Genomic DNA, 14,679 nt, shown 5'->3' on the forward strand with positions numbered 1-14,679 from the left:
AGGTCGCAAAGCTTCAAAAAGAAATAATGAAGTACAACGATAGACATCAACTCAACAAGGAAGTGAAAAGAAAACGACAGGCAGTAGCTCAGCAAGAAAACGAAAAGAAAAAGTTAGGGAATAAAATAGGCCTGCCGACATGAGTAGCAGTGAGCTACTTTACCAAGAGAATATTTAAAAATACGGGAAATTTAAAATAGAAACAATATTGTAACACAGTATGAGTAAAACCGGATTGCGTAATCTCTGTAATGAAGATAACGAAACAAATGAATCGGTTATAAGGGTGCATATATTTATCGACAGTGAAATATACAGCTTATGAAGTTTCTGCTTATTCTTAAGCCAGTGGTTAAAGTCACTTCCAAATAATTAGTGCTCAGAATGAAGTACTGAATGCTTAGTTACGAATGTTATATGAACTACTGGGAACACCTCGTAATTCGTATAAATTCTCCATAGAAGTAAACACTGTAATTTAATTAAAATAAATTAATTAATGTTTCATACAACAGAAACAAAGTTCACAAAGTTTAATTATGATACCTCTTTTTTTCAGAAAGCTGCAATATTACTTGTCACCTGTCTGCTAAGATGAAATTCTTTGCTTAGTACATAGCCATTTGTTATATGTGAAAGTCGAATCAGACACTCAGTTTACGAAAATTATTCATTAATATCTCCTTTGTGGGGATTTTGTAATGACAGGTTAATTCTAATTAAACATGAAATTATTACCATCTAAAAGAAATTAGGACAGTTCTCAGGCATCAAAGCTGCGGCGCCATTTTTTAAAAAAAATATTAAATACAAATGTGAAATGATAGGAAGTATCATTTGCGTCCATCATGTTGGACGACATTCTGGATGTGTGATGTGACATGAAGATGGAATATGCGTTTTTTTCATACATACGTACGAATTATTACACTCATCAGCATAAAAATGCGCTACGTGGCGGTCCGTGGCAGCTGAACGTGTTGCAGATCTGACGTCGGTATTCAGCGTTTTGTGAGAGATTTCCGTTATAAATTTCTGGCGTCGCTGCAGTATTCCAGCTGATGGCGCTACATCATGCTTCAGTTGTTTCCACAATTAAGCGTCAGCCAGCATGAGGCAGTAATTATCTTTGGACCTGCATCAGCGCTTTTCATAACCGGCTGGGAAAGCAATTGATGTTGGACATCTGAGTTCCTCTTTTTACTTCCCCTTTTTTCCATGTACATGAATAACGCATCTCATACATTAACGTCAAGTTATAATGACGCGACAAAAGTGAAACAATGGACATATAGCTTTTTTTGTGAACAAAAGGAGACTTTATTTCGCTGAGGCTCGCAAAGGCAGCTTTAAAGCGAAAATCGTTGTCCTAAACGTAATAAAAGAAATCTTTGTGCACTTTCAGGTATCATCTCTGTGTCGTTCGCTGTTTACTTCGAAAGCGGGAAGGAATAAAAAATGTGATTGCACAACGTTAATGCACGTTAAATAAAATATTTTAAAATAAATAAAGCAGAAATTCCTTCAAATTTACTGGAGCGTATCTGGCTCTGGAGTATCTTTCATCCTAAAATACTTTTACAGACAATTATTTTAATGTTGTCGTCAGTACCCCGAAGATATGTATATAATGTGAAACTGTAAACCGTTGCTTGTATGTTTCGCACAACCACATTTATTGTTTACAGGTACCAAATTGCGACATAAAAGTACTTAAAAAATTTTTTTGCCTTCAAAACTCAGAAACTATCTTGGAAAGCCGAAAGGTTAAAAGCAATAAACATGTAATTTTTTGTGTAGATTGCTCCTGGACTTATGTATTAGTAAAACACAATTTTTTGAAGTTTTATAATATAAGAATGACTCGGTTTCTAGAAGAATACGTGTGAATGTTGATTAGTTGACCCAGATTTCTGAAGTTTAGTTTTTATTTAAGACGTTCCCATGAACTAAACGACTGTTACACTGATATTAAAAATATTGGTGTATTCAAAACAATGATGTCTTACAACTGTTGTTTATGTTGTAAATGTGGTCTCAGAGAAGGGTAGTACTTCGGTTCTGGATAACATCGAAGACACACTCTTTCCTTATCATATTCTCAAGAAATTAACCAGAAACTATAGCTTAATCGATGTGTTACTGATAACATTCAGACCATTCCAACGATATTATGAATTTGTATGTTTTATGTAAAAGAATATCCAAGTGATCGTATAATTAGAGTTTAGGCAGCTAATCTTTTTCCGTTCAGCAGTATAATCCTATGTGAGTTAATATACCAGAGAGTTTCCTTCAGGAATGTCATCGCGAGAGATCCAAGCAGAAATCGTTTGTAACGCCAGATTCTTTTAGGTGTATATTTCGATAACGCTTATGACAAATTGTGCAAAAATTACTGTATATGATGCCGTAGTTCGCATAAGAAGAAATAATTTGGTCAGAGAAAATATTCCAACATTACGCAAACATTCAAGGTTAGGTCGAGTCGTCTTGGGCAATATTACTGGTGAGCTAAACAGTTTCTGAGTTTCGTTTCGGAATCGTGCCTGTCGTGGTGCTTAGAGTATAAACGTACGTAAGTATCTAGAAAAAATATTAAATATTGGTGTGAATATTCTTACATATTGTGTTCTGTAACTGTACCGAGTTTTATGTACAGAGATATATTTGCTTACTTGTGTATAAAGCATAGGATATTCCGAGAATTCTGTTACGATGGAGAAGCCCACACAGGCCTTTATCATACTTTGTAACATTTCCGAAACGTCAGCAGCATAATATCTTAAACTTTTTTTATGACCGAAAACTTTGTTTCTGATTGAAAGATATGGTCCTTTACGTATTTTTTGTACGATTTAGTTTCTGACAGCTGCAATAGGCATTACTCCAACAACTGTTTTTGTTGCTTTCTAGAAACTAAGTGAAGTACGCTTTCACATTGGAAAGCAAAGATTACAGGCAGAAAGGTCAGTAATTCCCTGCAAATACATGGTTATTTATTTTAAATTACTGTTTCAAATTCTTGTAGGGACCCTTTATTTGCAAAGAATTAGGCACAAATTATCCTGTGGATCAATCTTGGTACGATTTTATATCTGGATAGCCATCTTGCCAAGTTTGGATCTACAACAGGTAGTTATGTATTTTCAATTATAGCATACGATAATCGCATGGATGTGCTATAATGCAATAATGTGCAAAGGGGTAAATTAATCTGCTACTGAATCCTAGAAATAGAAATGTAAAGGGGTAGCGACGGGTCTAGTCCGATACTGGAACAACCCCCCACGCCCCCCATCCCCTCCTGAAATTTTGGTTGTGGTGAAACTAACCGCTAGCAAAGCCTAATGTTTACGTTCGCGCCTTATTTTACCGAACTTTTTCATATTTAACACGATTTTCGTAATAAAAAACTAAAACTGGTGGGTAAATTCAAAAAATGTATATTAGATAATGTGGAAGTCTCAAAGTGTTTTGGTGAAAATATGTACATATATCATAAATAAAGTACGAAAAATGTAAGGGAGTATACTACGTAACTTTCCAAAATTTGGTTATTTATGTAACTGTATGTAAGCAGAGTAATCTGATTAATGAGAAAAACACGGCAGTGTATTGGCTACTATATTAATAAACTTACGATCAACCAAAAACTTCATTGCATATTCGACCGCCTGAGTGGTTTGGATCGAAATATACCTCTACTGTGTAGGGTGTTGTCTCCCTGCTCTGTGCAACACAATTTTTGCTCTGAACGTGAAATGAAAGACACATACAATCGAAATTAATGTAATCTTCCCGTAGAACGTAGAAAAGGATGTACTAAAACACACGGAGATGGAGCCTCAACTAAATTTTGCGGGCTGTATCTTTTACTCTTAAAAGCTCTGCTAGTGATCCTGTGGGGTTGCAGTATTCAAAAGAAAGTTACTTCCGAAAACGTGGTGGAAGCTTGTCCAGTTTTCTGCACTCTGGTAGCGGTTTTTCTTCTTTATGGTATTCTATCTCTTTGGATGCAGCTATCCTGTGCAAACTTCATCTCTGCAAAAACTGCTGCAATCTACATTCATTTATGCAGTCCTGGTATCAATCTACAACTGATACGCTCCATACTCCCATCCATTAGCTAACAGATGACACCTTAATGTCTTAGGATGTGCATTATTAGTCGAACCCTTCTTTTCTCCACAATTTCACTCAGTACCTCCTCATTAGTTTTCCATCTACGCATCTAATCTACACGATTCCTTTGTAGCACTAAAATTGACAAGCTTGTTTGCTCTTTTGAACTGTTTAGCGTCAGATTTTTCACATCCGTACAAGGGCCATATCACAACAGACTTTCCTAACATTTAAATTCATTTTCCTCTTTTCCATAGTTTTATTTCTTGCTATGGCTGATCTGCATTTCCTGTCCTCATTTATCGGCCATCGTTAGTTGTTTTGCTAAAAAACAACTAAGTTCGTTCATTAATTTTAGTGCCACATTTACTAATCCAGTTCCTTCAACATCACCTGATTTAATTCTGCTGCGATCCATTATGACCGCTGTTCTTATCTTATGACATTTTTTCTAGGCTGTATCCGTGCCCTTCAGCTGGTATTAGAAGCCTTCTGACGTCTCTGACAGAATTACTGTGTCATGGGCATCCCTCAAAGTTTCAAATTCTTCTTCCTAAACGTTAATTCTGTTTCCAAAATTTCCTCGGTTTCCTTAACAGCATGCTCAAGTTACAGTTAGACAACATCAGGGATACATGAAATGTACATGTAATTGCGAATATGCACAATCATCAGATGTATAACGGCATAACGACAGTGAAAATTTGTGTCTGACCGGAACCCGAACCCGGATTTCCCGCTTATCGCGAGCAGGATAGCCGGGTTCGAATCCTGATACGACACAAATTTTCATTCTCACATTTCATTATACAGCTGATGGTTGACCATATTAGCAACTGCGAATATATTTCACGTATTTCATAACGGCTGTAGTCGTCGCAATGCATGCATGTCCGAGGGGACATTACATCATAATTTCGGAATAATGCTGCCTCTGCAATTTCGTATGCATTTAGGCTCAGGTGCAACCCTGTCCCTCTCTCTTCTTGACTACTGGCTTATTCCATGTCCTTCGATTGCAGTCTTGTTTCTGTTCAAGCTGTAATAGGTTTTCACTCACACCACAGCATAGCATGGTTGTTGTGCCGTTGGGACGTTTCACTAAATGTCGAAGATCAGTTATAAACACAAACAGTATGAGATAAACGTGTAAAAACATAAAATAGGATTAAACCCTTTTAATGTAAATTAGGAATTACAGTTGAAAGTGAACAAACAAAAGTACACTTTTAATTCTATTTTGAATTTGCCTTAAAAGGCTTTACTGCTAAAACATAAAATAGTAGTAAACACTTCGAAACAAAATTAACAATTATTATAAGAAGTGCACTAAAAAAAGCACAGTTTTAAATGTAACTTTTAATTTTCCTTAAAAGGATTTACTTTTGTATTATATTTTCACAGTTTATTCTGATACTTCTTTTGTTGACAATTGCCCTCAGCTTTTAATGAGAGGTTCCAACTTCATAGCAGCCGTGAAACCTGGTGTCATATATTGACAGGTGTCTTTTATAACGTCAGTACGGAGTCATTTGAAGAGCCAGGTTAAAAGAAATGTAAGATTCATTTCCCTGGTATGTAAATCATACTGTCAATGAACTTAATTATGTTCACCCTTAATACGTCATCTATAAGCTGTGCTTGCGCTTTCGTGAGAAGTGTGATTTTTGACAGTTGTTCTGGTTATGAGTGCACCAGAAATGCGTAAATAAATGAAGTTTTAACATCTAGTAGACTGTTGTTCTCCCCATGAAGCATGGACACTGCCGTTGACGGGCTGCTTGCCTCAGCGATGTAGAGATGTACCGTGGGTCCAGTGGGTCCAACCACATCGGCGGGGTGTCTGTTCACATGCCAGACAAACGTACACTTCCGGAGGAGGAGCAGAAGTGTTTCCAATAGCTGCAGTGTTAACAGTGTGGATGATTGACTGACCTAACATCAACCAAAACGGCCTCGATGTGCTGTTATTGCGAACGGCTGAAAGCTGGGTGAAATTATAAAAATGTTCGTGAAATCTTATGGGACTTAACTGCTAAGGTCATCAGTTCCTAAGCTAAACACTACTTAACCTAAATTATCCTTAGGATAAACACATACACCCATGCCCGAGGGAGGACTCGAACCTCCGCCGGGACCAGCCGCACATGACTGCAGCGCCTCAGACCGCTCGGCTAATCCCACGCGGTGGTGAAATTATAGCTTTAATTTTTCCCGAGGGCATGGAGCTCTACTGTCTGGTTAAATGATGATGACATCCTCTTGGGTAAAATATACTGGAAGTAAAATGGTACCCCATTCGGATCTCCGGGCGGGGTACTACTCAGGAGGATGTCGTCATGAGGAAAAATAAAACTAGTGTTCTACGTATCTGAGCTGGAATATAAGGACAATTAATAGATTGAAGTTTGATGTAAGGGAAGAAGGAACAGGACTTCTGGCTACGTGAATTCAGGGTTACAAACACAAAATAAAATAGGAGTAACGCAGGAGCAGGGTTAATAATGAATAACAAAAAGAGAATGACGGTAAGCTACTATGAACAGCATAGTGAACACGTTATCGAAGCCAGGATAGACACGAATCCTACACCCATTACACTACGGTAACACACGTTTCTATGCGAACTAGCTCTGAACGCGATGAAGAAACTGAACAAATGTAAGATGAGATAAAAGAAATTTAATTGTGTCAGGGGATTAGAATTCGATGGTAGGAAAAGGAAGAGAAGGAAAAAGTGTACATGAGTATGCACGTGGGGCAAGGAATAAAAGGGGAAGCTGCCTGGTAGAATTTTATATAGAGCAAAATTTAATCATCGATAACAACTGGTTAAAGAATCATGAAAGAAGGTTCTATACGTGGAAAGGACCTGGAGACACCGAAAGGTTTCAGATTCCTTATATAACGGTACGACAGAGATTTCGGAAACAGATTTTCAATTGTAAGACATTTCCAGTGGCAGATGTGGACTCCGACCACAATTTATTTGTTATGAACCGATGATTAAAACTGAAGAAATTGCATAAAGGTTGGAATTTAAGGTGATGGGTCTTGAAGAAACTGAAAGATCCAGAGGCCGTTGCAAGTTTCAGAGGAAGCGTTGGGCAACGACTTTATAGAACAAGGGAAAAGAATAGAGTAGAAGAAGAAGTGGTAGCTTTAAGAGATGAAATAGTGAATGCATCAACGTATCAGATAGGTAAAAGGACAAGACCTAGTAGTGGTCCTTGGATGACACCGGAGATATTGAATTTAACTCATGAAACGGGAAAATATAAAAATACAGAAAATGAAGAGCTCGAAAAGGAATACGGAGGTCTGAAAAATAAGGCTGACCAGAAGTGCGAAATATCTAAGCAAGAATGGCTACAAGGCATATTTAAGGATGTGGCAGCATATTTCACTAGTGGGAAAATACGTACTGCCTACAGTAATATTATAGAGACCTTTGGAGAAAAGAAAAGCAGCTGTATGAATATCAAAAACTCGGATGGAAAACCAGTCCTATGCAAAGCAGGGAAAGCTTAAAGGTGGAAGGAGTATATAGAGGATTTATATAAGGGAGATGAACTTGCATGCAGTGTTATAGGAATAGAGGTACTTTTGTGAAGAGAGGATGGGAGACATGGTACTGCGACAAGAATTTGACAGAGCTCTGAAAGACCTAAGTCGAAACAAGACCCCTTAAATAGATGGGTTTCCGTCAGCCCCACTGATAGCCTTGGGACAGGCAGCCACGACAAAATCCTTCCATGTGGTGTGCAAGAGATGTCAGACAGGCGAAATATCCTCAGTCTTCAAGATGAATGTCGTGCTACCAATTTCAAAGGAAGCCAGTGCTGACATGTGTGAATATTATCGAACTATCAATTTATTAAGTCGTGGTTCCAAAGAACTAACACAAATTCTTTACAGATGAATGAAAAAACTGGTAGAAGCTGACTTTGACGAAGATCAATTTTGTTTCCGGAGAAATGTGGGCGCAAGCCTCGCAATACTAATCCTACAACATTTCTTAGAAGATAGGTTGAGGAAAGGCGTACCTACATTTACAGCATTTGTAGACTTAGAGGAAGCTTTTGACAATGTTGACTAGAATACTCTCTTTGAAATTCTGAAGATAGCAGGAGTAAAATTCAGGGTGCCAAAGTCTGTTTACAGCTTGTGCAGAAACTAGGGGGCAGTTATAAGTGTCTAGGAGCATGAAAAGGAAGCAGTGATTGAGAAGGGAGTGAGACAGGGTTGTAGCCTATCTCCAATGTTATTCAATCTATATACTGAATACGCAGCAAAGGAAACCAAACAAAAATTGGGAGAACGAATTAAAATTCAAGAGGAAGAAATACAAACTTTGAGGTTTGCCGATGACATTGTAATTGTGTCAGAGACATCAAAGGACTGTATGGTGCAGCTGAACGAAATGGAGGGTATCTTGAAAGGTGGGTGTAAGATGAACATCAAGAAAAGCAAAACAAGGATAATAGAATGTAGTCTAATAAAATCAGATGCCACTGAGGAAACGAGTTGTGCTATTTGGGCAGTAAAAAAACTGATGATGGCCGAAACAGAGAGGATAAAAAATGTAACTGGTAATGGAAAGAAAAGCGTTTCTGAAGAAGAGAAATTTGTGGAAAGTAGAATTAAGTGCTGGGAAGTCTTTGATGAAAGTATTTTTTTTCTGGTGTGTGGTTGTAATGAATTCTACCGCCTTCAGCCGTCTCTTCTTCTAGAATAGGTGGTAAAGGAAATATTCTATTTATTTGAAACTTTCAGAAGGGTGACGGGCACTCAAGTTGGTCCTTTCCACCTCTGGAATCGTAAATGCAAGAGGGCTGAAGACTGAGCAGCACTAAGGTTGAACTAATCTGAAGGGCAGATTCTTGTGTTAACGGTCCATCAGTTGCCGTGGGACATCGTATCTATGCCACGGACTTGGTTCGATGGTGCCCAAGTGTTCAAGTTGCTGGAAAACATGTCGCAAGGTGTCTATCCACTCGAAGATGGTAGTTGCGTGGGTGCTAAAACCTAACTACAAGAAGGGTTCGATTGATAGGACACACTCTGAGACATCAAGGGCTCACCAATTCAGTACTGGATGGAAATGTGGGGGGGGGGGGGGGGGGAGGGGGGGGGGAAATCGTAGAGTAAGACCATGAGATGGATGCAGTAAGCAGACTCAGAAGGATGTAGGCAGCAGAGGTTATTCGGAGAACAGGAGGCTTGCACAGAATGGAGTCGCATGAAGAGCTGCATCAAACCATTCTTCGGGTGAAGACCACAACAATAACAAACTGTTGCTATAAACGGCCTAAAGGCGGCGATAATTACACTACTGGCCATTAAAATTGCTACACCACGAAGATGACGAGCTACAGACGCGAAATTTAACCGACAGGAAGAAGATGCTGTGATATGCAAGTGATTAGCTTTTCAGAGCATTCACACAAGGTTGGCGCCGGTGGCGACACCTACAAAGTGCTGACATGAGGAAAGTTTACAACCGATTTCTCATACACAAACAGCAGTTGACCGACGTTGCCTGGTGAAACGTTGTTGTGACGCCTCGTGTAAGGAGGAGAAATGCGTACCACCACGTTTCCGACTTTAATAAAGGTCGGATTGTAGCCTACCGCGACTGCGTTTTATCATATCGCGACATTGCTGCTCGCGTTGGTCGATATCCAATGACTATTAGCAGAATATGGAATCGGTGGGTTCAGGAGGGTAATACACAACTCCGTGCTGGATCCCAACGGCCTCGTATCACTAGCAGTCGAGATGACAGGCATCTTATCCGCATGGCTGTAACGGATCGTGCAGCCACGTCTCGATCCCTGAGTCAACAGATGGGGACGTTTGCAAGACAACAACCATCTGCACGAACAGTTCGACGACGTTTGTTTTGCAGCAGCATGGACTATCAGCTCGGAGACCATGGCTGCGGTTACCCTTGACGCTGCACCACAGACAGGAGCGTCTGCGATGGTGTACTCAACGACGAACCTGGGTGCACGAATGGCAAAACGTCATTTTTTCGGATGAATCCAGGTTCTGTTTACAGCATCATGATGGTCGCATCTGTGTTTGGCGACATCGCAGTGAACGCACATTGGAAGCGTATATTCGTCATTGCCATACTGGCGTATCACCCGGCGTGATGGTATGGGGTGCCATTGGTTACACGTCTCGGCCAGCTCTTGTTCGCATTGATGGGACTTTGAATAGTGGACGTTACATTTCAGGTGTGATACGACCCGTGGCTCTACCCTTCATTAAATCCCTGCGAAACCCTACGTTTCAGCAGGATAATGCACGGCCGCATGTTGCAGATCCTGTACGAGCCTCTCTGGATACAGAAAATGTTCGACCGCTGCCCTGACCAGCACATTCTCCAGATCCTCCACCAATTGAAAACGTCTGGTCAATGGTGGCCGAACAACTGGCTCGTCACAATACGCCAGGCACAACTCTTGATGAACTGTGGTATCGTGTTGAAGCTGCATGGGCAGCTGTACCTGTACACGCCATCCAAGCTCTGTTTGACTCAATGCCCAGGCGTATGAAGGCCGTTATTACGGCCAGAGGTAGTTGTTCTGGGTACTGATTTCTCAGGATCTATGCGCCCAAATTGCGTGAAAATGTAATCACATCTCATTTCTAGTATAATATATTTGTCCAATGAATACCCGTTTATCATCTTCCTTTCTTCTTGGTGTAGCAATTTTAATGGCCAGTAGTGTATGTGTTTAGTATTTAACTTAATTCGACGTAATTTTTTAGTAATTGACGGAAAGTCATAAAGTAAAACAGAAGTGATATCTGGAGTTCCCCAAGGAATTACTATATTCTCTCTGCCATTTCTGTCCATATAAACAGAAAATCTGAGCAGCCGTCATAGACTGGTTGCAAATAGTGCTCTGGCTTACTGTCTGTTTAAGTTGTCAGAAATTTATAACTACTTGCAAATGTAGAAAGCTACTACCCCTGGGTACTAGCTGCCGATATGCTGTTACCTTCCGGTCAGCAACGAAGGATTGCCTACCACTCCATTGACCTGAGTGGCACAGGAAAGAACCGCTGATACGCTACTTCGTACCAATCACCTACTAGAGTTACCTTCCAGTCACCCACCAGGGTAGCATAGGCAATAGCGTACAGTACAGCCACCCCTCCACGACAACTTTCCTACTGATTGTCCAGTAACATCCCAGATATGTGGTGGCGCTAGTCGCTAGATAACCGAAAATGACAGTATATAAAGGAAAACACTCACCAGTATACAGCAGTCAACCGCCCTGAAGAGTACAGCAGCAAATCGGTTAAAACGGCGTCAGTTTAGTTGCTTTAATAGTCTACAATGATGTGGCCCAATACCCAACATTATTTTATCCTAATGACACCGGCCGTGGAACCTACGAAGTCACATTACTTCTAAAACGATTTAGCCATGACCTCTGTACGGTGAGAAACAATAAAAGATGGTAGGTCATCCACATGAGTACTAAAAGGAATCCATTAAATTTTGCTTACACAGTTAATCTCACAAATCCAAACGCTGTTTTATTGGCAGGACACTTAAAAGATGTGAAAGATGTACTAGAGAGACTGCCTGCACTACGCAGTACTTCTGCGCGGTACTGCGAAATAAGCGAGAGGGTGTCAGTGATATGAGACGCGAGTCGGGGTGTCAATCATTAAAGCAAACACGTTTTTCATTGCAGCGACATCTTTGCTCGAAATTTCAGTTACCAGCTTTCTCTAGCGTATCCCGACCCGTCAGTAATCGTGACTCAGTTTCCGCCTAGTCCCTTCCCCTTCCTGATACGATAACTATAAAACTACTTTGAGTATTTTCACGTTAAACTTACAAAGATGCAAACCTAACATATTACCAAGAGTAATTAAATTTATTTCTTTTTCGCAACATCGATTCGTTACATTGAGAATACCAGAGTCGATGACCTTCTAATTGTTCTCTGTCTTACCGGTGGCAAATGAAAAGTTGATGGACTACTTTAGGGGAAGTGCAGGGTGTACGGCCGCTGAGAGGTTGCGAGGACAGGAGAGGGGTATGTTTTCTTGTTTACATCCCAGTGCTGTCAACTCAAGGGCGTACGTGCCTCGTACCGATCAGCTGCAATGACAAAAATTACACGTAAGTAACATCGGTTGGTGAATGCACATTTCAAAGTCAGTCATCTTCAATTGTGGCACTTATTTGTAGTAGTTCATACAAAGCAATTATCAGACACATTGTGCATATGACACAAACCTTCGATGTGATGCTATTGTCCATGTGTGTCTTCACATTTTGTCGAATCATAAAACTCGCCACTGGATGTATCGTGAATATGTATATTGTAAATTGTATGTTAGCTGTAGCTTTATGCAGTCGTAATCAACTTTTAAATGGGCGTAAGTGTGCATCAGACGATAGTGAAACATAAAAAACTGTGCAGACGAGGGTGGTTACGAAAAAGAAATAAAAAATATTCTCAAGAATACTTCAATTTTGGCCTTACCCGCAGTGAAGTAAATGAAGAAGAAAGGCCCTAGTTTTTTAAAAATACCTTGTCTGTGAATGGAGAAGCTTTACTTGTCTCTCAGAAAGTTGCGTATAAAATAGCCAGATGTAAATATCCTCACACCATTGGTGAAGGATATGTTTTGCTAGCTGCAGAACAAATTGTAGAAACTATGTTCGGAGATAACTTCGACAAACAATTGAGTCCACATCTCTATCAAATGATACTGATGCCCATAGGACTGGTGATGCAGCTGAAGACGAAAAACGTAAGCGTAACAAATTGTTTTCATTTCAGCTTCAAGCAAGAGGTATCAACAAAGATCTTCTTTTCATTGTCCATATCACATTTTTCCTTATATGTCAGCAATAGAGAAACTACTTTTATACACACGAATAAAACTGAAAGCAACAGTACTCACATTACTGACCACCTTAAACGATTTTATAAACGAGGCAAATACACGATGAAAAATTAGACCGATACTGTTCTTCAATGTCTGGAAGATTCAGTAGTATAACAAAAAGTACTTGTAAAACAAAAATTTCCACATCGTGCCTGGTCACAATGCATGATCCACAGAGAAGCTCTGGCTTCCAATGAAAGGAGTCATAGTCCGAATACTGCGTTAACAACGGTTTTATCTGTAGTAAATTATGTAAAAATGAGACGTCTAAAACCAAAACGGTTTCTGCATTTTGTGAGGACATGAGTGGAGCTAATTCAGCGCGTTACTTTATTGCGATACAAGGCCGTTATCAAGTGGAATATTTTGGCAACGTGTTTATAAATTTAGAAGAGAAATCATCATTTTTCTAGAAGAGGAAAACAGACCGTAAGCTGAGAAGTTTAGAGACAGTTAAACTGTAATCAAACTGAGTTACTTGGTCGACATTTTCGAGCTATTAAACACTCTGAATCTTTAACCCCAAGGAATAGACAAAACTTTTGTTGTAAAAGAATCGCAAAGATAATGCCTTTCTAGAAAACTGGAATTGTGGAGCAGAAGTTGAAAGGAAAAAAATCTAGGAAATGTTCGCAGTTATGAATGAATGTCTTAAGACTTGCGATGCTGGAAAAAATGTAAAAACTGATTTTTTGAACCACTGAAAACTACTTAACTTCACTGGAAAGCAATTTTTACAAGTATATCTTTTCTGGCGGTAGCTTGGTAGCAAGTTAGGAGTGGGTTAGAGGTTCATTTCAAAATATTCCCGAGGGTCTCTCAATTGCCGAAGAAGGTATCTTCATAGATATCACGGTGAGAGGCGAAATCAAAAGAAAATTTAGTAATAAATGTATCTTTGCATTAGTGGATAATAGGTTTTCTCTACTTCAATAAGAGCATTTCGTACACTGTTACCATTTTCAACAGCCTACCTTTCAAAATCAGGATTTTCTGCGTTGGCTGATTTTGAAGACAAAATATGGATCTCAGCAAAACATAGAAAAAGACCTAACAGTCATTTCTAATATTAAGCCCTACTTCGAGAAAAATTGCTATCTAACCAGGCCTATGGAATTCACTAATAATAACTAAATTTGTCTTTAATTTAGTATTTAGAAGTGTATTATTAAATGCATTGTGCAATACTGAGACAATCCTATTTATAAATGCATTATAGCGGTGTAAATCTGAAATTTGATTTTTTATTATTTCGGAATTATTTTGCTTTTCTTACCTTTCAGGGGGGGTGGGGAGGATATTAGTGTTTAACGTCCCGTCGACAACGAGGTCATTAGAGACGGAGCGCAAGCTCGGGTGAGGGAAGGATGGGGAAGGAAATCGGCCGTGCCCTTTCAAAGGAACCATCCCGGCATTTGCCTGAAGCGATTTAGGGAAATCACGGAAAACCTAAATCAGGATGGCCGGAGACGGGATTGAAACGTCTCTTACCTTTCAGTTAATTATTTTTTGTGTACATATTTTTTTTCTTTTCAACAAGCTCGCGTTCCTCATTTAGTGCTATGATGCCCCTGTAGGGGTACGCATCCCACAGCTTGAGAATTGCTGTCTCAATGCCAC

Source organism: Schistocerca americana, chromosome 7, assembly GCF_021461395.2.
Source record: "Schistocerca americana isolate TAMUIC-IGC-003095 chromosome 7, iqSchAmer2.1, whole genome shotgun sequence".
Lineage (NCBI taxonomy): Eukaryota > Metazoa > Arthropoda > Insecta > Orthoptera > Acrididae > Schistocerca > Schistocerca americana.